Here is a 17,630-nt window from a genome sequence, read left to right as displayed (position 1 = left end):
TGAAAATAGATGTAAACCACATTTCTCAATTAGTTAATGTTTTTTTGAATCAAGAGTGTAAGTTCACGCCGGCGCGAACGACGCCGAAGGACCTGTGGGGAGGTGGCCCTTCGTGAGTTCCAGACACATGGCGGCCTCCATGGCCATGGTCTGGGTGTCGCTTGGGCTGGGTCGCATGTCCTCCTCATCTGGGTCGGTACACGTTAGAGTACAGCATGTGCTGGAGCCGATCGAGTTCACGTGCGTCAGGCAGACGATATTGCATGGGATGCCTCGTTGCAGCCGAGCCGAGCGTCAAGTGTTGTCGCGCCAGTGCATACCCAGTGGATCGGATTTCTCCTCCCCGGCCACAATGCAGGCGGAAAGGAAGACCATTCTTGGTTACCGTGTGTCCCAGTTTGGTTGGCATATGTATTCCCAATGTCACCCAAGCCTATGCTCATGCCCCGAAACAAAGCATACCAATTTGATCTAGGACGAGACACAAAAAAACATGTCTAGCACGCAGGGTGGCATTGCCTGACTACAAAATGCAAGTCCTCTAGTACTATATGGCGCATATTTATAGCCAGTGCTGGTCTTGAGTAGTTTAGAGTTCCTCACGAGCTAAAGTTTCCAGGGCCCAGAAATCCCGAAGTTTCATGACTTCAATCTATTGTCTTCTTTCTCACGGTGTTGCTCTCATAAATGTGAGAGATTGAGATCTTAGACCTTAATGACACTCAAGGCTATAAAAGTGGTGACCATATATACTCTGGGACGCCTATTTGTCAATTACTCTGTTTGTTTTCAGTTTCAACCAATTTAGAAGGAATGCTTTTCTTTGTCCACATTCTTACAATTTGTATCCAGAATTTATCTAAATTGCATTCAAAATAAAATTGGTTACACCGTTTATCTCTTGGGTCAGATGCCATTTCTTCCTACTGCAATCATCCAATTCCGGCCTGACTGTGTACCTCCTCCCTCCCTCCCCCCTCCAGGCGGCAGACGGTGCTACTGTGTGCGCCTCGTCACCCTGTCCTTCTATCTCCGCCTCCCCATGCCATCCCTCTAATACCCTCCTTCCCGTGCACAGAGCTTGTTTTTACGCCAACTCACGAATAACGTTCGCTACACGGCTATACGGATGCATTAATTTGTAACTGTTGCATATACCTATATAATAAGTGTCATTCCTAAATGTTAATGGACCTGCATTATTTTACGGATCATAGTGTCCTTGTGATTTCATAATAAAAAAAGAGTTTACCGAGTCCATAAGGAAAACTAGGCCAAAAATCACACAATTGCGTGATTTTTTTATAGAGGGTGGATTTTATTGATTGAAAATGGAGCATCAAGAAGATACAGACACAATGAACACACATCTGGCTTCCGCATAGCTAGGATGCACACAGCCAACACCAGCACACACACACACAAAAACACGCCGCCTAATAGCAAAGTCACACAAGACCAAAGCTATGCATATGCGAGAAAGAAAAAAAGCCCCAAAGCGATTAGATCATGATTGACAAGCTATAATAATGATCATATCTGCACCGACAATCTCATGACACCATGCATGCGGACGACGAGGTTCTTCAACAACAACACCTTAATGAAGGGAGCGACACTCAAGTGACACCACCACCGGATCTTGCCACCCAAGGCTAGAATCTAGGTTTTCACCCTCAAGAATCAGTTCGAGCATTCCGAACAATGGCTTCAACAAGGTAACAACGTCCCAAACATCGTCATTGTCAGGTATACCCAGTTCGGGTCAGACCAAGGTTTCACCCCGGAGCTCAAGACCGGGTGCTCAAGTAGCACCACCATCAAGGTCATTCATGTGTTGTCGCCACCACTTTTCCATGATTCCAGCAGCTACAAGCGATATGACTGCCGTCACTGCACAAAAATCCCTGTGCTTCAGGACATTATTCATAGCTGCATCTCACCTCCAAAGTCAACCACCAGATCTGTAGAGATGAAATTCTCACAAAATCCTTTTTATTGCTTGATTAACTAAAGTACAATCAAGCGAAAACCCCGACCATTAACAAAAGAAAAAATGGCAACAAATCCACAACCGTCCAACTCAACCTTCACCTCCTACTCACTGCTACTCAGAAAGAAGGAAGCAAGATCTTCAGAGATGCCTTCAAGAAACATGATGCCTGGTAGCGTTGTCCATGCCTGCATCAACCCCCTTGATCAATATCTTTTTCGCTTAGAAACCGCCCATGACTCCCGCCAAGACCTGGGAAGGGGTCTGCCCCCAGCAACAGTCACCACGGAAGCCTAATAAGCGACAAAGCACGACCTACTGGAAATGAAGAACCATCCATTGATGACTTCCAATTCAAATGCGCCACCACGCCATCGTCACTAGTAACCGATCCCCATTGGAAGTAAAGTCTTCTCCCAGAGCACTTCACCCCTTCACCTCACCAAGCCCTAGGGAAGGGGCCCAACCATTGCCAGACCATGACCAACAGATCCAATAACACGCAGCAGATCGAGCCTCCATAACAATGTATATTAATTGATAACCCGCACGCTTTTGCGGAAATATGTTGAAATATATTTCAGTAATATTTATGAAATATTTGTATTAATAATATATGAAAAAATTAAAATTAAAAATTATATATTGTATTGGATTATTATATAGTTTCTAAATATTTATTGAATATAGGTAGTATAATAGGGGTATAATGGATTTTTTTTCTCATGCATATATGTTGGGTGGGCCTTTGATGAGGTGAATGGTGGGCATGACTTACGTGTGCATGTTGAAGTAAATAGAATAATAATAAAAATAACTCTCATGCACGATTGTTGTGGACCTTTGATGATGTGACATATGTGCATGTGAATATAATAGAAATAGTGGGGATGAAGTATATATTTAGGTATATTGGATTGGATGTGTGTGTATTGTGTACACAGTTTAAAAGATATGAACAATGATCCATGGAAAAAAGGCGTCACACCAATAATTATGCACTCTGCGTGATTACATGCCATTGTTGAATTTCCTCATATCTACGGAACCTAAACTGATTCAGCCTGAAACTATGAAATGGTAGTTGCCGTGGTCGTGAGCAAATGCTTCATTTCCTCCAAGGTCAGCTATGTCCCTTGACACCACTTCGAGCATGTTCAATAGACACCGTTGCACCGTGGTGTATAAAAGTTTCTGACAGGGGATCAGCACAGAACATCGAACAAGAGAAAAAGGCATGCCACATACATACGGAAGCGCCGCAGGCTCTAGAACCGAATGTTAACAAACACACGCATTGGCTATGTTTGTTATAAGATAGAACTTGGAAGTATGCTGCAAACCCGAAATTCCAGGTGCCTCCTATGCCTGAATTGTACCATGACCCGCATCTCTGTGTGTGTGCAGGGGGTGTAAAATTGTATGTTGATAGTAGTGAGGAGCAATTGAACTTTGTTATAATAGTATAACAACACTCGTAGCCTAATAATCCTCACAACTACCACTCGCGGTGGTCCCCTTGGTTTGATATATGACAGAACTCCATCGTGGTTCATCATAGATCTGATATATCCTGATCCTGATTAGGATCTCGAAGGAGGGGGGGAGGGGAGGGAAATTTAACTATTCTTTTCAAATGAAGGTTAACACATTCCTCGCTGGCTCTGTCTGGTCCATTTCTATAGACTTACATATCACATTTTGCATGTTTTCGACTACCCACACCAACAATAAACATCATCAGTGATACATCCGCCTCATGTTACCTCTGGATTGCCCACTTTTGTAGATAACCGATCACCATTGCCATTTTTATTCCTAGCTTTCATTAGAAAGCGTACATCAGAAGTCTCACAAAGTAACATGTATGAATCATGGCGCCCAAAGCATTCTGGAGAGTATATGTAAACAAGAGAAAATTCATGGTGTATAGAAAAGTTAGTCTATATTTACTTTAATGAGTTTGTGAATAACTTTTATTCAACTATGTGTCGCGCCTGTGTGTACAAAATCCATAATAGCTCATCTGAAATTCAGATGCATCAACCTTTAATTTGTAGGCAAAATGATATGAAATTTGCTTAGATGATTGCATGCGAAGAAAAATCGAGAAAACTTCCATTATATATCTAATTTGGTGCCTAATTATGCATAGATAGATCTAAAAAGGTCCAAGATGAACATAAATATTATGTTTATCTTTGTTAGTCAGAAGGAAGAAGGAAGGAATTATGAAGTGCTATAGAAGAACATTTGTCACACATTCAAAACAACATTGAGAAAATCAGTACAACTATGCTACCCACAAAGACTCACACACTGCCAAAGAGTAACATCTTTGATGTTGTCAACATACTATCGTCATCACCACTTCTACCCGAGCAAGCATCTCTGGCTTCATCGTAGACGACAACCAAGAGCCCTCACCTCAAACAACATTGGTGCCACTGAATTACAGAGGAATATTAGGGGCTTGAATTCCAAAGCTAAATGCCTTGCACTTGGTAATTAAATTGAATAAATAGGATGTGATAACCTTTGCTTGAAACAAAGAAAAACTAATCGACTGCGCTCTGATTAGGAAAATATGTCATATGAAGATTAATATTTTTATTTCCTTACTACAATTCTTGCATCTGGAGGGATCTTAGTGCCATGGAATGGCAACCTCTTTCAGGGGATAAACGTCTTCTAAAATGAGTTTGCAATCTCAAATTTGTTGATCTATGCTCTTAATGGAACTTCTTGGATATTAACTAATATCTGTGGGCCTTGCCATCCTCACGAGAACTGCTTTAATTGATTGGTTTACAAATACGGAAATGCCCTCCCATGTGGACTGGTTAATTGTAGGGGATGCAGTTACATCTAATACCCTGATGATAGAAACAAAGCGGAGGCAGTTTGCATCATACGATGAACTTTAATGCAACCATCGGTGAATTCGGTTAATATGCAGGAGGAATGTCTTGTGTGTATCAAACATAACAACGTAACTGAGTGACTATAAATGTGCTCTACAGGTATCTCCGAAGGTGTGTGTTGGGTTGGCGTCAATTGCGACTTGGATTTGTCACTCCGTATGATGGAGATGTATCTCTAGGGTACACTCGGTAATACAACATCACAATGATCTTGCAAGCAATGTGACTAAAGAGTTAGTCACGAGATTTTGTATTAAGGAATGAGTAAAGAGACTTGCCGGTAACGAGATTGAACTAGGTATAGAGATATCGACGATCGAATGTCGGGCAAGTAACATACCGATGGCAAAGGGAATAGTGTGCGGGACTAACTGAATTCTTGACATAGAGGTTCGACCGATAAAGGTCTTCATAGAATATGTAGGATCCAATATGGGCATACATGTCCTGCTATTGGTTATTGACCGAAGAGTGTCTCAGTCATGTCTGCATAGTTCTCAATCCCGCAGGGTCTGCACACTGCAGTTTCGGTATAGTTGAGTTATGTATGTTGGTGACCGAAGATTGTTCGGAGTCCCGGATGAGATCCCGGATGTCAAGAGGAGTCCCAAAATGGTTCGGAGACGAAGATTGATATATAGGAAGAGGGTATTTGGGCTCCGAAAAAGTTTCGGGCATTTTCGATAGTGTACTGACGAATGGGTTCCGGGGGTTCACCGGGAGGGGCCAACCACCCCGGGGGCCACATAGGCGTAATAGGTGGCGCACCAGCCCCTAGTGGGCTGGGCGGCCAGCCTCATGGGCCTATGCGGCCGAAATAATGGAGAAGGGGAGGAGTTTGACTAGGAGGAGGAGTCCTCCTAGCGCCTCCACCAAACCCACTTGGAGGAGGACTCCTCCTTTTGGGAGCGGCCGACCAACCCTAGGGGAAACCCTAGGGTGCCATCCCTTTCCCCTCCCTCCTATATATAGTGGAGGGGAGAGAGGGTAGCGACACCTCAATCCAAGGCGCAGCTTCCTCTCCCTCCCTCTAGTTCGTTCTTACTCTAGATTAGATTCGGCAGTGCACGACGAAGCCCTGCCGGATCATCTCCACCACCATCGCCGCCATGCCGTTAGGCTGTCGGAGAACTCAGCTACATCCCTGCTCACTATTGCTGGATCAAGAAGGCGGGGATCGTCATCGAGCTGTACGTGTGATGAACTCGGAGGTGCCGTCCGTTCCGCACTAGATTGGGATGGATCGTGATGGGATCGCGGGACGGATTGTGATGAGATCGCGGGACGAACTGCGATTTGGATCGCGAAAATGTTTGACTACATCAACCGCGTTATATGCGCTTCCGCTTAGTGATCTACAAGGGTATGTAGATACAATCTCTCCTCTCGTAGATGGTCATCACCATGGATAGATCTTGTGTGTGCGTAGGAAAATTTTATTTCCCATGCAACGTTCCCAATCACGGGCGCCCCCGGCCCTGGCCTGGATGGTGTCGGTGGCGGCGGGTTCTCCTTCCCTGCCGAGCATTCCCCTTCCCGGGACAGGGGCGACGGCGGTGCAGCTCGGCCTGGCTGAGGTCCGACGACCGGACGGTGGTGGCCTGCAGCGGGTGAGGTGGCGGCACTGCTTCTTGGCGGCACGGTGGCATCGTGGTGTGGGGTGGCCGACGGCGCACCCGTGGCCCAAATGTGGGTCCTACGGGTCCGATCTGGGTCCTAGCGGGCCGGCCCCCGGCGTGGTTGCGTTGTCCTCTGCGTGGTGGTGAGGAGGAGGAGCTTGGATGAGGGGAAGCGTCGTTGACTGCGTGCTTGTTGCAGCGCGATGACAGGAGCTTTATGGGCGGGGATCCCGGCTGGGCCTGTGGGCACATGGGCCTGGTGTGCTCCTGCTATTGTGTCCGGTCGGCTACCGTCATTAACGGTGGAGGTTGAGCGCTCCCGCGTGCCGACGGTGTTGCTGCTCCTAGTCCCGGCTCGTTTTCTTCGATGTGTAGGTCTCGTCTTACGGTACCGTTGTGAGACGGCGCGGGGGCTTCTAAAACTGTGTTGGTGTAGAGTGAATGTCGGTTTGGTGGCGGGCTCCGGAGCGTTCGAGGTGCAGGTTGGGATTGGAGGAAACCCGTGTCGGCCCGGCCGGCACCGACGCGGTGACGCCTTTGGAAATTGCCGAACCTTCATGGACGCCGTCGGAGGCTACCCTTCCACGCGCCTCGTCGAGTACCTGGGGAAACCCTTGGCAACAACATCTTCATCGTCGCAATCGTTCTTGGAGGTGTTGATGGGTACCGACGCTTTAGAGCATGAAGCTTGGTGGTAGATCCCTGATGGACGCAACGGTCGCGAGTCTTTTGCGTTTTTGTCGATCCGCCGGTGTCGGCATTTTTTTTTTTTTTGTATTTTCTTCTTTATTTCTTTTGGACATGATTGTGTTGTTTCTGCCTCAGCATCTATAGTTGGATGTTCTGACTGGTTGCTTTATAATACAAAGCGGGGAAACTCTTTTTGCTAATACACGAGTACCAAACAAGGCTTTAACGAGTTGATTTCCTTGCTCCAGCCCTTACCCAATGCTTTTGACGAGCCACGTAGACGAAGTTTTTGCCGGCCGACGTCCATCATGCTATATGACGCGATGAGGTGGCACATACATCTGAAGGAGCCCAGCCCACCGAAAGGTGCTAATTCGTGAGCTAAGTGGCGATGTCGTTGATGACGGCCTACGTTCGCATGTGCCATTGTCTTTGTGCTCAGGACAGATAGCACAGCAGCACGGGCTGGAGCTGATTGAGTTCACGGATATCAGGCACTTGAAATTGCAAGGGATGCCTTGTTATAGCCGAGCCAAGCGTCGAGCGTTGTCGCACCCAATCTTACCCAATGAACTGAATTTCTCCTCCTCGGGCACAAATGCACGCAGCAAGGAAGGATATCCACAGTGATCTGGTCTGTGTGTATCACATATATTTCCAATATCACCCAAGCCTAAACTCAAGCACACCAATTTTATCTAGGACAATAAAAAGAAATTTAGCAAGCATGGCAACGTTATGTGACTTAAAATGCAGATCCCCTATTATATGGCTCATATTTATAGACAGTGATGGTCTTGAGTAATTCAGAGTTCCTCACAACCTAACTTTCGAGGCCCCTGAAATCCGAAAGTTGTCAGGCCTTCAATCTATCGTGTTCATTCTCGCGTTATTGCTCTTTTAAATGTGGGGGATTGAAATCTTGTCCTTATCTCCCCTAATAATAAAGCACGGAACGCTTCTGCCGTACGTCACTGACGTTTTTGCAAAAAAGCCCCTGTAGTTTATCAAAATCAACCCACGGTCCTTTGTTTAATGAAAAAAAACGTTCCACTTATCCACGCGCACCCCTCGCGTATTCAAGGTATCCTATCCACACGAGCGCTCTCGCCTGCTTATCCATTGTTGTCCTGAGGAGAGGCCTTCTCGCCGGCGACGGGCCGGCAACGGGCGAGGAGGCGATGGGACGGTGTCTGCCCGACGACGGCGCTTGGAGGGGACGGGCCGGAGACGGACTGGCGACGGCGCGCTGATGCGGAGAGGCCCGGGCGTGACGGGCATGCCGATGCGGTGACGGGGATGGGGATGGCCGGAGGGCGGCGCGGGAGGCTAGCGGGCAGGGGCGGCGCGACGACGGGGATGGCCTTGCCGGAGCACGGCGAGGCCGGGGACGCAACAAGGGAAAGGGGAGGCCGGCAGGCTTCACGCGGTGGTGCGTTGCCGTGGCGGTGGTGTCCGATTCAAAGTACAAACCGTGTCCGTCCTGGATTGTTGCTGGATGCTATAAGAAGGACACCACCTCGGCTGAAATCTGCATCAGGTCAATTGCCACGAAACTATCTCTATCGGGTAAATACTTCGCCGGAGGTAGAAGATCATCCGCGGGGCACTCCAATGCCGCCTGCTTCGGCTACACGAGAGGTATGTATCCCTTCTATAAAGTTTTAATCAGAAGTTGATAGCCAGTCGGTAATGGAAGATTTGATTTTCATGTTAGTCAGTGCTTATAAATTGTTTATTGATCTTGAACCTTACAATCAATGCAAGTTGTAATCAAACCTTTTAATCCCAGCTGCAGCAACGACACACACACACATCAGGGTAGCTGGGTTTACTTAATCATTTCAGACACTAAGTTGGGCACATTAGATACCTCGAAAGTCTGAATGAAAACAGACATGTAACACTGTCATGCATACAAAATGTCGATCATTCAGAGTGAAACTGTATTAGAAGACAATATGTTGATCATTCGGAGTGAAACTGTATTAGAAGACAATGTGTGTCATTAAAAACCTAAAGTAACATGGTACCCTGAAATTTCATGATTAAGAGTTAAAATAGTGGTTCATGCGAATAGGAATTGGTAACTTACTAGCAAAATGACCCGTGCGTTGTAACGATAGAAAAAAAAATCATAATCTCTAATGGTAATGTGACTACATTATATTCACATCTCATGGCATGATTGTGAAGAACATATCGCACTCCTCTAGCCAAATGACCATGGTTTTGGGGAGTTAATCTAAAGCTTATATGTGCTTATCAACTTTCCCCTGTTCCTTTCTCCTTCGCTGGAATCCATTAAGTTCTTAGCCTGAAGGTTACTGTTTTCATTCCATTCAATTGCACCTTTGTAGAATCTTTGATAGCAAGAAAAGTTTAGTTTACCATCCAAAATTGTCTATTCAGAAAAAAAGCTCTCAAATTCTGGTCCCTCTTTAAATTTTTTTGATCAATACAAAAAATTGTGGTGTGTGCAAAAGAACATATTAATAATCATAATTTGTTTCATCTCGAAACATTTTTTTTTGAAACGATCAAAACATACTTTCATACTCTAAAAACCTTTTTCGATACAAGAACAACACAACTCTTTGTCGAGTCAAGGTTTCTGCTCGTCTATTAAAAAAACGTTTATGCTCCTCTTGTTTTTTTTTGCGAAACTGGACTTTCACTGATTAACCATGGTTGTTTACAATCCAAATTTTAGAGAGATTGAATTTCAGTCAAGGTTTCTGCTCCTTTCCTATGAACTATAATATTTCATTTATTTTCAAGATTACAGTCACATGAATATATGAATATGCCTTACTAAGTTAGAACGTTTCCCTCAAAGCGTAAGTGTGTCAGCTCATTGTCAAAAAATCACGGTATGTCAATCTGAGGAGGGTGGAGGGGGTAAAAGGAGTTTAATCACAGGGCACTAAAAACACACATTAGCAGAATACCCATTTTTTGAAATGCCATAAACATTCGCACATACATCCAAGGGATGAGCATGGTATTTTTTTATAATGAGTGGTGCTAGCACGCAAAGCAATAGGTAGCTTTCAGTTTGTGCATCTAGAAACAACAAATGATTAAAAAAGAGCAAGAGCAACACACACCAAATCACCACCTTCTATCTGCTAAGAAAAAATCACCACCTTCTATGCCTATCCACACCCAGCGCCGCTCCGCCTTCATTGTTCGCCTCCTGCAACCTCACGATCAAGCATAGCTGCTCCTCCTTTTCTCCACCCATCCACCTCACCACCAGCGCTGCTCTCCTCTTTTCTATCCAGCGCGCCCACTACCGGCTTGGCGTGCATTGCCCCACCCCAAGTTCTCCTTCCTCCCGACGCATGGCCGTCCTCCACCCCACAACAGTCGCTCGTGCTGCGCTGATGATGCACTCCACTCCTGGCGTGCGCGGTCGCGGTGGCTGGCCAGAGCCACTTCCCGGCTACGGAAGGTGGGGCCATGCATCGTCTAGTGTTTGCTGCTGCGGCTCTGGCAGTGGCGACCTGCTCACCAGCGCGCGGGGGCCTGAGGTGGAGTCCGGATGCATGGTGGAGCCCCTGCCGGTGAGTGACCGGTGGCGATGGGGGGTTGCGATGTCGGTCTGCAATGGCGGCTCGGTTGCTCGCCAGATCTGGCGCCAGTGATTGGAGACCTCGCGCTTGGTTGCCGAGATGCAGAGCCATAGCAGGGACCTTTTCATAAAGATGAAACATTTTTTCTCACTAACTGGAGGACTACAGGTTGATTTAAAAAAATAGAGGGATGTTTTTGTAAAAAAGCCACGAGGTACGGCAGAAGCAGTATCTGCTTTATTATTAGGGAGATAACCAGGATATTCGGTACTTTTATGGATCTTCACTGCAAAGAAATGTAAGGCCCTACAACACAAGTTATCAATACATATTAAAAAGCAAGTTGTTGCCAGAGGAGAGAGGAGAGAGCTGAAAGCCTGGAGATTTGCACACTTTGGTTTTGGTTCTCTCTTTCTTTCCCCTTCTGTAACTGTTTCACATGTGAGCCCGGTTTTCCCTCCCTTGTGTTTCAGCCCAGGCCTTTTTTCCTGCCAGAAGGCGCTGGCGTTTTCCAGTACTGTTGATGTTTTTAATGGGTTTGGTGGTGGTTTTTTTTTCTGTTATGGTTGAAGTGCACGTGGTATTACTGATACACACATGAATTGGAAGGACTTCAATTTGTGAAGGGTTATTAGTAATATATATATAGTTGAGAATCTATTTGAGCTAATTATAATTATGTTGTTGCTGCAGGAAATAGATGACATTGCTAAACTGAACATTGTAGAGGATTTGGATAACCGTCCTTCAAAAAAGCAAAAAATTATGAATTAGGTGTCCTGGAGCCAAAACCAATGTCACCATCTTCTCCAAAATCTGAATGTTTTGAATCAATTGTGCTAGAATCAGACATTCAGATAGATCGTGGTCCATTGGCATCACCTCCATCCCCATCTAGCTCGACAATATCTCTTGTTTTACCATTACATGATGTTAAGGAACCAGATTCAAATAAAGAGATCAAAATTGTTCAAAAATATGATTATCTACCACAAGGTATTTGTTTCATTTATTTTGTGTACTTTTTTATTCAATATATTCTTAAATTATATGTCAGCATCTACTCCAAATTCTGAATGTTTTGAATCAATTGTGTCAGAATCACACATTCAGATAGATCATGATTCATTGGCATCACCTACATCCCCATCTAGCTCGACATTATCTCCTGTTTTACCATTACATGATGTTAAGGAACCAGATTCAAATAAAGAGATCAAAATTGTTCAAAAATATGATTATCTACCACAAGGTATTTGTTTCATTTATTCTGTGTACTTCTCTATCCAATATATTCTTAAATTATTTGATTTTTTTGCAGACTATACATTGACCGATTATGATCTATGTGCTCATATAATAATTGAATCATCTTTGAGAAAACAAGAGTTGGTTCAGATAGATGGAAGTACTGTGTTACAAAATCAATTGATGTGCTTGCTTGATGAAAAAGAGTGGGTAAACGATGATGTAAGTATACACTTACTCAAACAGAAATAAGTTTCTAATCACTAATATCTATTACTAATGTATTTGTTTGAAAATAATCTTAATTATAGGTGATTGATGCATATATATATGTTGTATAAAGGACCAAATACATGTCCAGAATGATAATAAAGTATATTTTGAGAGTCCTTTTGTTATCTCACTATTAAAACGGGATGGTAACCTTGGCATACAACAAAATAGTGCCTTCATTACACAGATTGTCAAGAAATATATGGAGCATGACATGGTAATATCCGTATCCATAATTTTCATGTTCATGTTTCAATCAATATTTATTTTTATTTTCCTAATTATCTTTATTACAGATTGAACTTCCAATAAATACCAGCAACACACATTGGTATTTAGCTATTTTAAATTCCAAAAAACATGAGATTCAAGTACTGGACTCATTGTGTTGGAAGTTTGACCGAGATGATCTCTCTATTACGGTTAGTTACATCATCAGTTTTAATCCTACATGTAAATGACATAAATTCATACATTGTTAATGTCTATCTTTTCTGATCACTAAATCTTTTTCAGCTACGAGGAATACAATTTCATTTGGACCTTATTAAAAGTCAAAACTTGATTAATGAGGATTGGAAAGACGTTGATCTTACTGAATGGAAGATCACGGAACAATTTCAAAAGCCAGTTCAAAAAGACAGTTCTTCATGTGGTTTATTTATGGTCAAATTTATGGAATATTTCACCGGAAGTGCACTATCATACGCAATTACACAGGTATATGTCTTTTTGTTTAATAGAAAGTATATCAATTTTACATAAAGTATGTTAATTTTTGAAAATATACTAATAATTGTTTATATTGCACAGGAAATGATTACTTTATTTAGGTTTAAGTTAGCCAGCATACTATTATGTTGGAAAAGAAACACTGCATCAATCACTACAATCGTTGAAGAAACTGACGATGACACCAATGGAGATCCTGATGATGTTCAAATATTGGAAAGTCTAGATGATATAAAAAACTCAAAACAAAAAATCCCATTATCGGTTGAAATGAAATACAGATCACTGATATCTATTCTTTCTAATATGAGCTTTACATGAGTTAACATCTGGACTTCGTAGCTTCATTAAATCCATCAATTACACCGAGATTTTAGAGTAAGTCATTTCAAATTAGTAATACAATTGTACAATATCTTACTTATTTTCTTATTGATTCATTATCTTAATTTTTTCCATTACCAGGAAAGTATGGATCCAAAGTTCAAAGCCATATCCAATAAGCTTGTCTCTTAGAAAACTACAAGGAATGCTAAAGGATGATTTACCTATGGACCGAGATTGCTTTAATTTGGTCATACGAAATTTTATGTTTGATGAGATCCAAACAGCACAAAAATCAAAACAATTGATAGCAAAACATTATATGTACATGAAATTTTGGGTAGGTTCTTAAATTCATTATTTACTTTTTTCTATATTCTTATTTTTTAATCACTTTTCTAACCAATTATTTTTATGTGCTAGACGACTACTGATTTTGGATGGCACCCAGATTTTCGTAAAAAGTTAGATGTCGAACAACTAGCAAATTCTGTTCTAGTTGGTCTGGTATCAAATATAATGTTTCAAAATGCAAATCGGTAAGAGCACTTTTTTATACTTTGGACCACACATTTCTTATTACATCTAATATATGTATCCTATTTCAGATCCATATTCCAGTACAATCGAACAATGATTTCATTCTATTCACATTGGACAAAGATACCAGAACAATGTATGTTTTGGACCCTGCTCCTATTAATCCCATTTACAGATGCAACCCACTCGCAAAATATGTGCACAAAATTATATGAATTGCAGAACACTTACCAAAAGCAATGTCAAAGGCATGCCCTGGGTCTAGATGGAACGAGAATATTCTTCTATGGCATCAAAAAAATCCTAGATGGTATTCCAATTTACAACATGTATTTTTGAATAGATGAATATTATATAGTGAGAATTTGTTGTTTTGAAAATGAATTTAAATTTAAATTAATAACATATATATTCTTATATATAACCCTGTTCATGTCCACATGGGAAGATGAAAGACCACATTTGCCATTTATAAAGGTAAATATCAAGACAATATAGATCATTTAATGTTATATTATAATTACACATCTAATTTTGATGCCATTCGTTTACAAAAATAATGGTTGTACATGATGGATATGAACTCAGAAAATTAATTTTGGGCCAACTATTAACATTCAAGGACAATGAATGTGAAGATAACATGCCTGCCGGTGTACTTGAATTCATCAGTTGTATCAGGAAAATTCAATTTAAATCTGGTAAATATAGTACAATTTGAAAGATTTCGTAATAACAAATTCTTTTTTCAAGATTGATTGTTTTGTCATACTAACTTCTATTTGCTCAAATAGGACGTGCATGCTATTTCTGAAGATGATCTCCGCTGGAAGGTGATGGCGACTTGCGCAAGGAGGGGAATTCCTTGCTCACGACTGACTCTCCTCAATCACATAGACAACCTAAAACATAGATAGAAGCAAACCCCTATGCATAAACAGAGCACCATGCTTATAATGTTATCTTCTATTGAATAATTGGATTAATAAACTTTTCATAATCTTTTGTTGTAGTTTGTAGAAGAGCAAAGTTTTACCTGCTTATAATGTGTCCCCTTCTCCCGATAGAGTTAACTACACATGAAGATTTGAGGAAGAACTTGTTGGACGAATTTTTTACCCGGTGCAACGCACGGGCATTTGTACTAGTGAAGCACCTATATAATGACACCGAAGGCTATAAACTTAGTGACTGTATATACAAGCCCTTACAATTAATATTTACGGGTCCCATACAACGCACTGACAATATTATGTTAATATGGGCAGGCAAATCACGGCTAGCCTACTACAATATTTACGGGCCTTACAACGCATTGACAAATGACAATTATTAGCCTTTGGAAAAGAACAGTACTACGCATCGGCGCGCCGGCGCGAACGCTCGCGCCGGTTGCAGTGCGACCGTCAGATCTGCGAGGGGACTGTTAGATCTATCTATGCAACATTTTTTTCTTGATGCAGCAAATTTCAGCGCGATGCAGCAATTCTCGTCAATGGTTGCAATAAAAAAATAATTGTAGCAAAAAAATATCTACGTGATCGTAGCAAAAAAACGAAGCTGATGATGCGTGGTAGCAAAAGTCAAACGCCGGTTGAAGCAAATATCTACGTGAACGTGTAGCAACTTTTTTAGTGAACGGTTGCAGCAAAAAATAATGCCGGTTGTAGCAAAAGTCAAACGCCGATTGTAGCAAAAATCCAAGATACTCGAGTTGCAACCAACCGTGGATGCAACTTTTTAAATGGACAAAATGTAGCGAAATGACAAACGTTCAAAACAAAATTAAACGTGGTTGCAGCAAATCTGATAAAAAAAAAGTTGCATGGCTGCCAGCGAGGCGCGTTGCCCGCGCGCGACCGGCCGAACGATTCGGCCGGCGCGGGTGAAAGCATTTACCTTTGGAAAATACGTGTCTTTTTTATATGATTGTACCATTAAGACGGACGCTTTGACACGTAAACTCCTTTGGCTATGTAGAGGAGCTCGGCGTGGCATATGGCAGAAAAAGTTTATTTTAAATCTTAAACTTATAGATGTCCGCTGAATTAAATCTTTAAGTTGAAATTTCTATTATTTGCATCCGAACTATGCAGTCTCGGTCTAAATAGAACTCTGACTTCGTTTGAAGCATAAAAACGCCGACGTGGCAAATGTCAACGGGATTCGTGTGAATATGGGCCAACGACAGTATTGACCACGGTGTGTTCCCGTCCTCGGCACTGGGCCGGTCCGTTTATTTTTTAATACATTCCTAAAAAGTCCGTGCTAGATAATTCTTATACTGCAAGGAAGAAAGCAATACATGAAGGATTCTTTCAATCTTCACAGCAAACCTCGGCGTTTGTCACATCATACATCAGCGAGTTAGGCCAGCTAAGGCCGATGGCGACGGGATAAACTCAAGGTGTTGCCGCGCATGACACTTTGAACTCCTGGCTAGCCTCACCCGTTGGAGTAGCCAATATGAACGTGGACGCTATGTTAACGCGCAACAGGCATGATGGTGTTATTGCGGCCATTTGCAGACACCATGCAGGGGCTTATTTAGGGTCTTCGACAGTTGTGGTCCGAGGCATTACAAACCCGACAACCCTGGAAATGTTTGCTTGCAGAGAAGCATTGGCACTAGCAGAGGATCTAAGTATCCAAAGGATGAAGGTGGCTTCGGATTGCCTGGGTGTGGTGAAGGGCATTAATTCGAAAACAAGAGGTCCTCATTCAGCAATTGTGCATGAAAGAATGGAGTGTAGCAATAGCTTTACTATTTGCTCTTTTGTCCATGAGCGTAAGAATCACAATTTCGAAGCTGACAATCTCGCCAAAACGGCATGTAACTTAGGTTTAGGTAGACATGTTTGGTTGGGCATTCCTCACAACACAAACCATGTACCTATGAACATCCTTATTGATTAATAAAGTGTCTAGATTCCTAAAAGAAAGATAATTCTTATACAATTTCTCTTTTCTTTTTATCTAATGCATGAACCTTCTTTCAATTTTATTTTCAGATTTTTGAACCTTTTTACAAAACTGGTGGACCATTTTGAATCTGTGAACTTTTTTCCAATCCACAAACTCTTTTGCAAGTTTTCATTTTTTTTCCAAAATCATGATTTTTTCAAATTTATAGGCATTTCATTTGAAAAACCATGAACTATTCAAAATCATTTCATTTTTCCTAAATCCGTGAGCTTTTTTCTGAAAATTTGTGAACTTCTTTTCCGAAATTGATGAACTCTTTCCAACTCTGTGAAGTTTATTTTGAAACTGAGCGGTTTGTTTTTTCAAAACCGATAAAATTTTAGCTTATTGATGAACTTTTATTCAAAAACGAAGAACTATTTTCCAAATTTGTGATATTTTTTCAAAATTGATGATTTAAAAAAATGTGATTTTTTCAAAATTTCATGAAGTCTTTTATTGAAATTCGTGTACTTCAAATCCAGGAACATTTTACAAAATTCATGAACTATTTTTCATTTCCGTGAACTTTTTTATTTTTTTGGAATTTTTTATTTCCCTGAACTAAAAGAAGGGTCAAATAGGTCTGTTGTCCTCATAGGGCACTACTAAATGAAATCTGACCATATGGTTAATGACAACAGCCATCCATGCACACGTCCGAAGTTTGAGTCTTCCTACTTGCAAATTAATACGTTGTTCCTTCTTTTTGCGTTTGATGTCCGAGAGTAGGTTGCTGGGCCTA

Source organism: Hordeum vulgare, chromosome 6H, assembly GCF_904849725.1.
Source record: "Hordeum vulgare subsp. vulgare chromosome 6H, MorexV3_pseudomolecules_assembly, whole genome shotgun sequence".
NCBI classification, from domain to species: Eukaryota; Viridiplantae; Streptophyta; class Magnoliopsida; order Poales; family Poaceae; genus Hordeum; species Hordeum vulgare.
Note: the sequence above shows the minus strand (reverse complement) of the source record.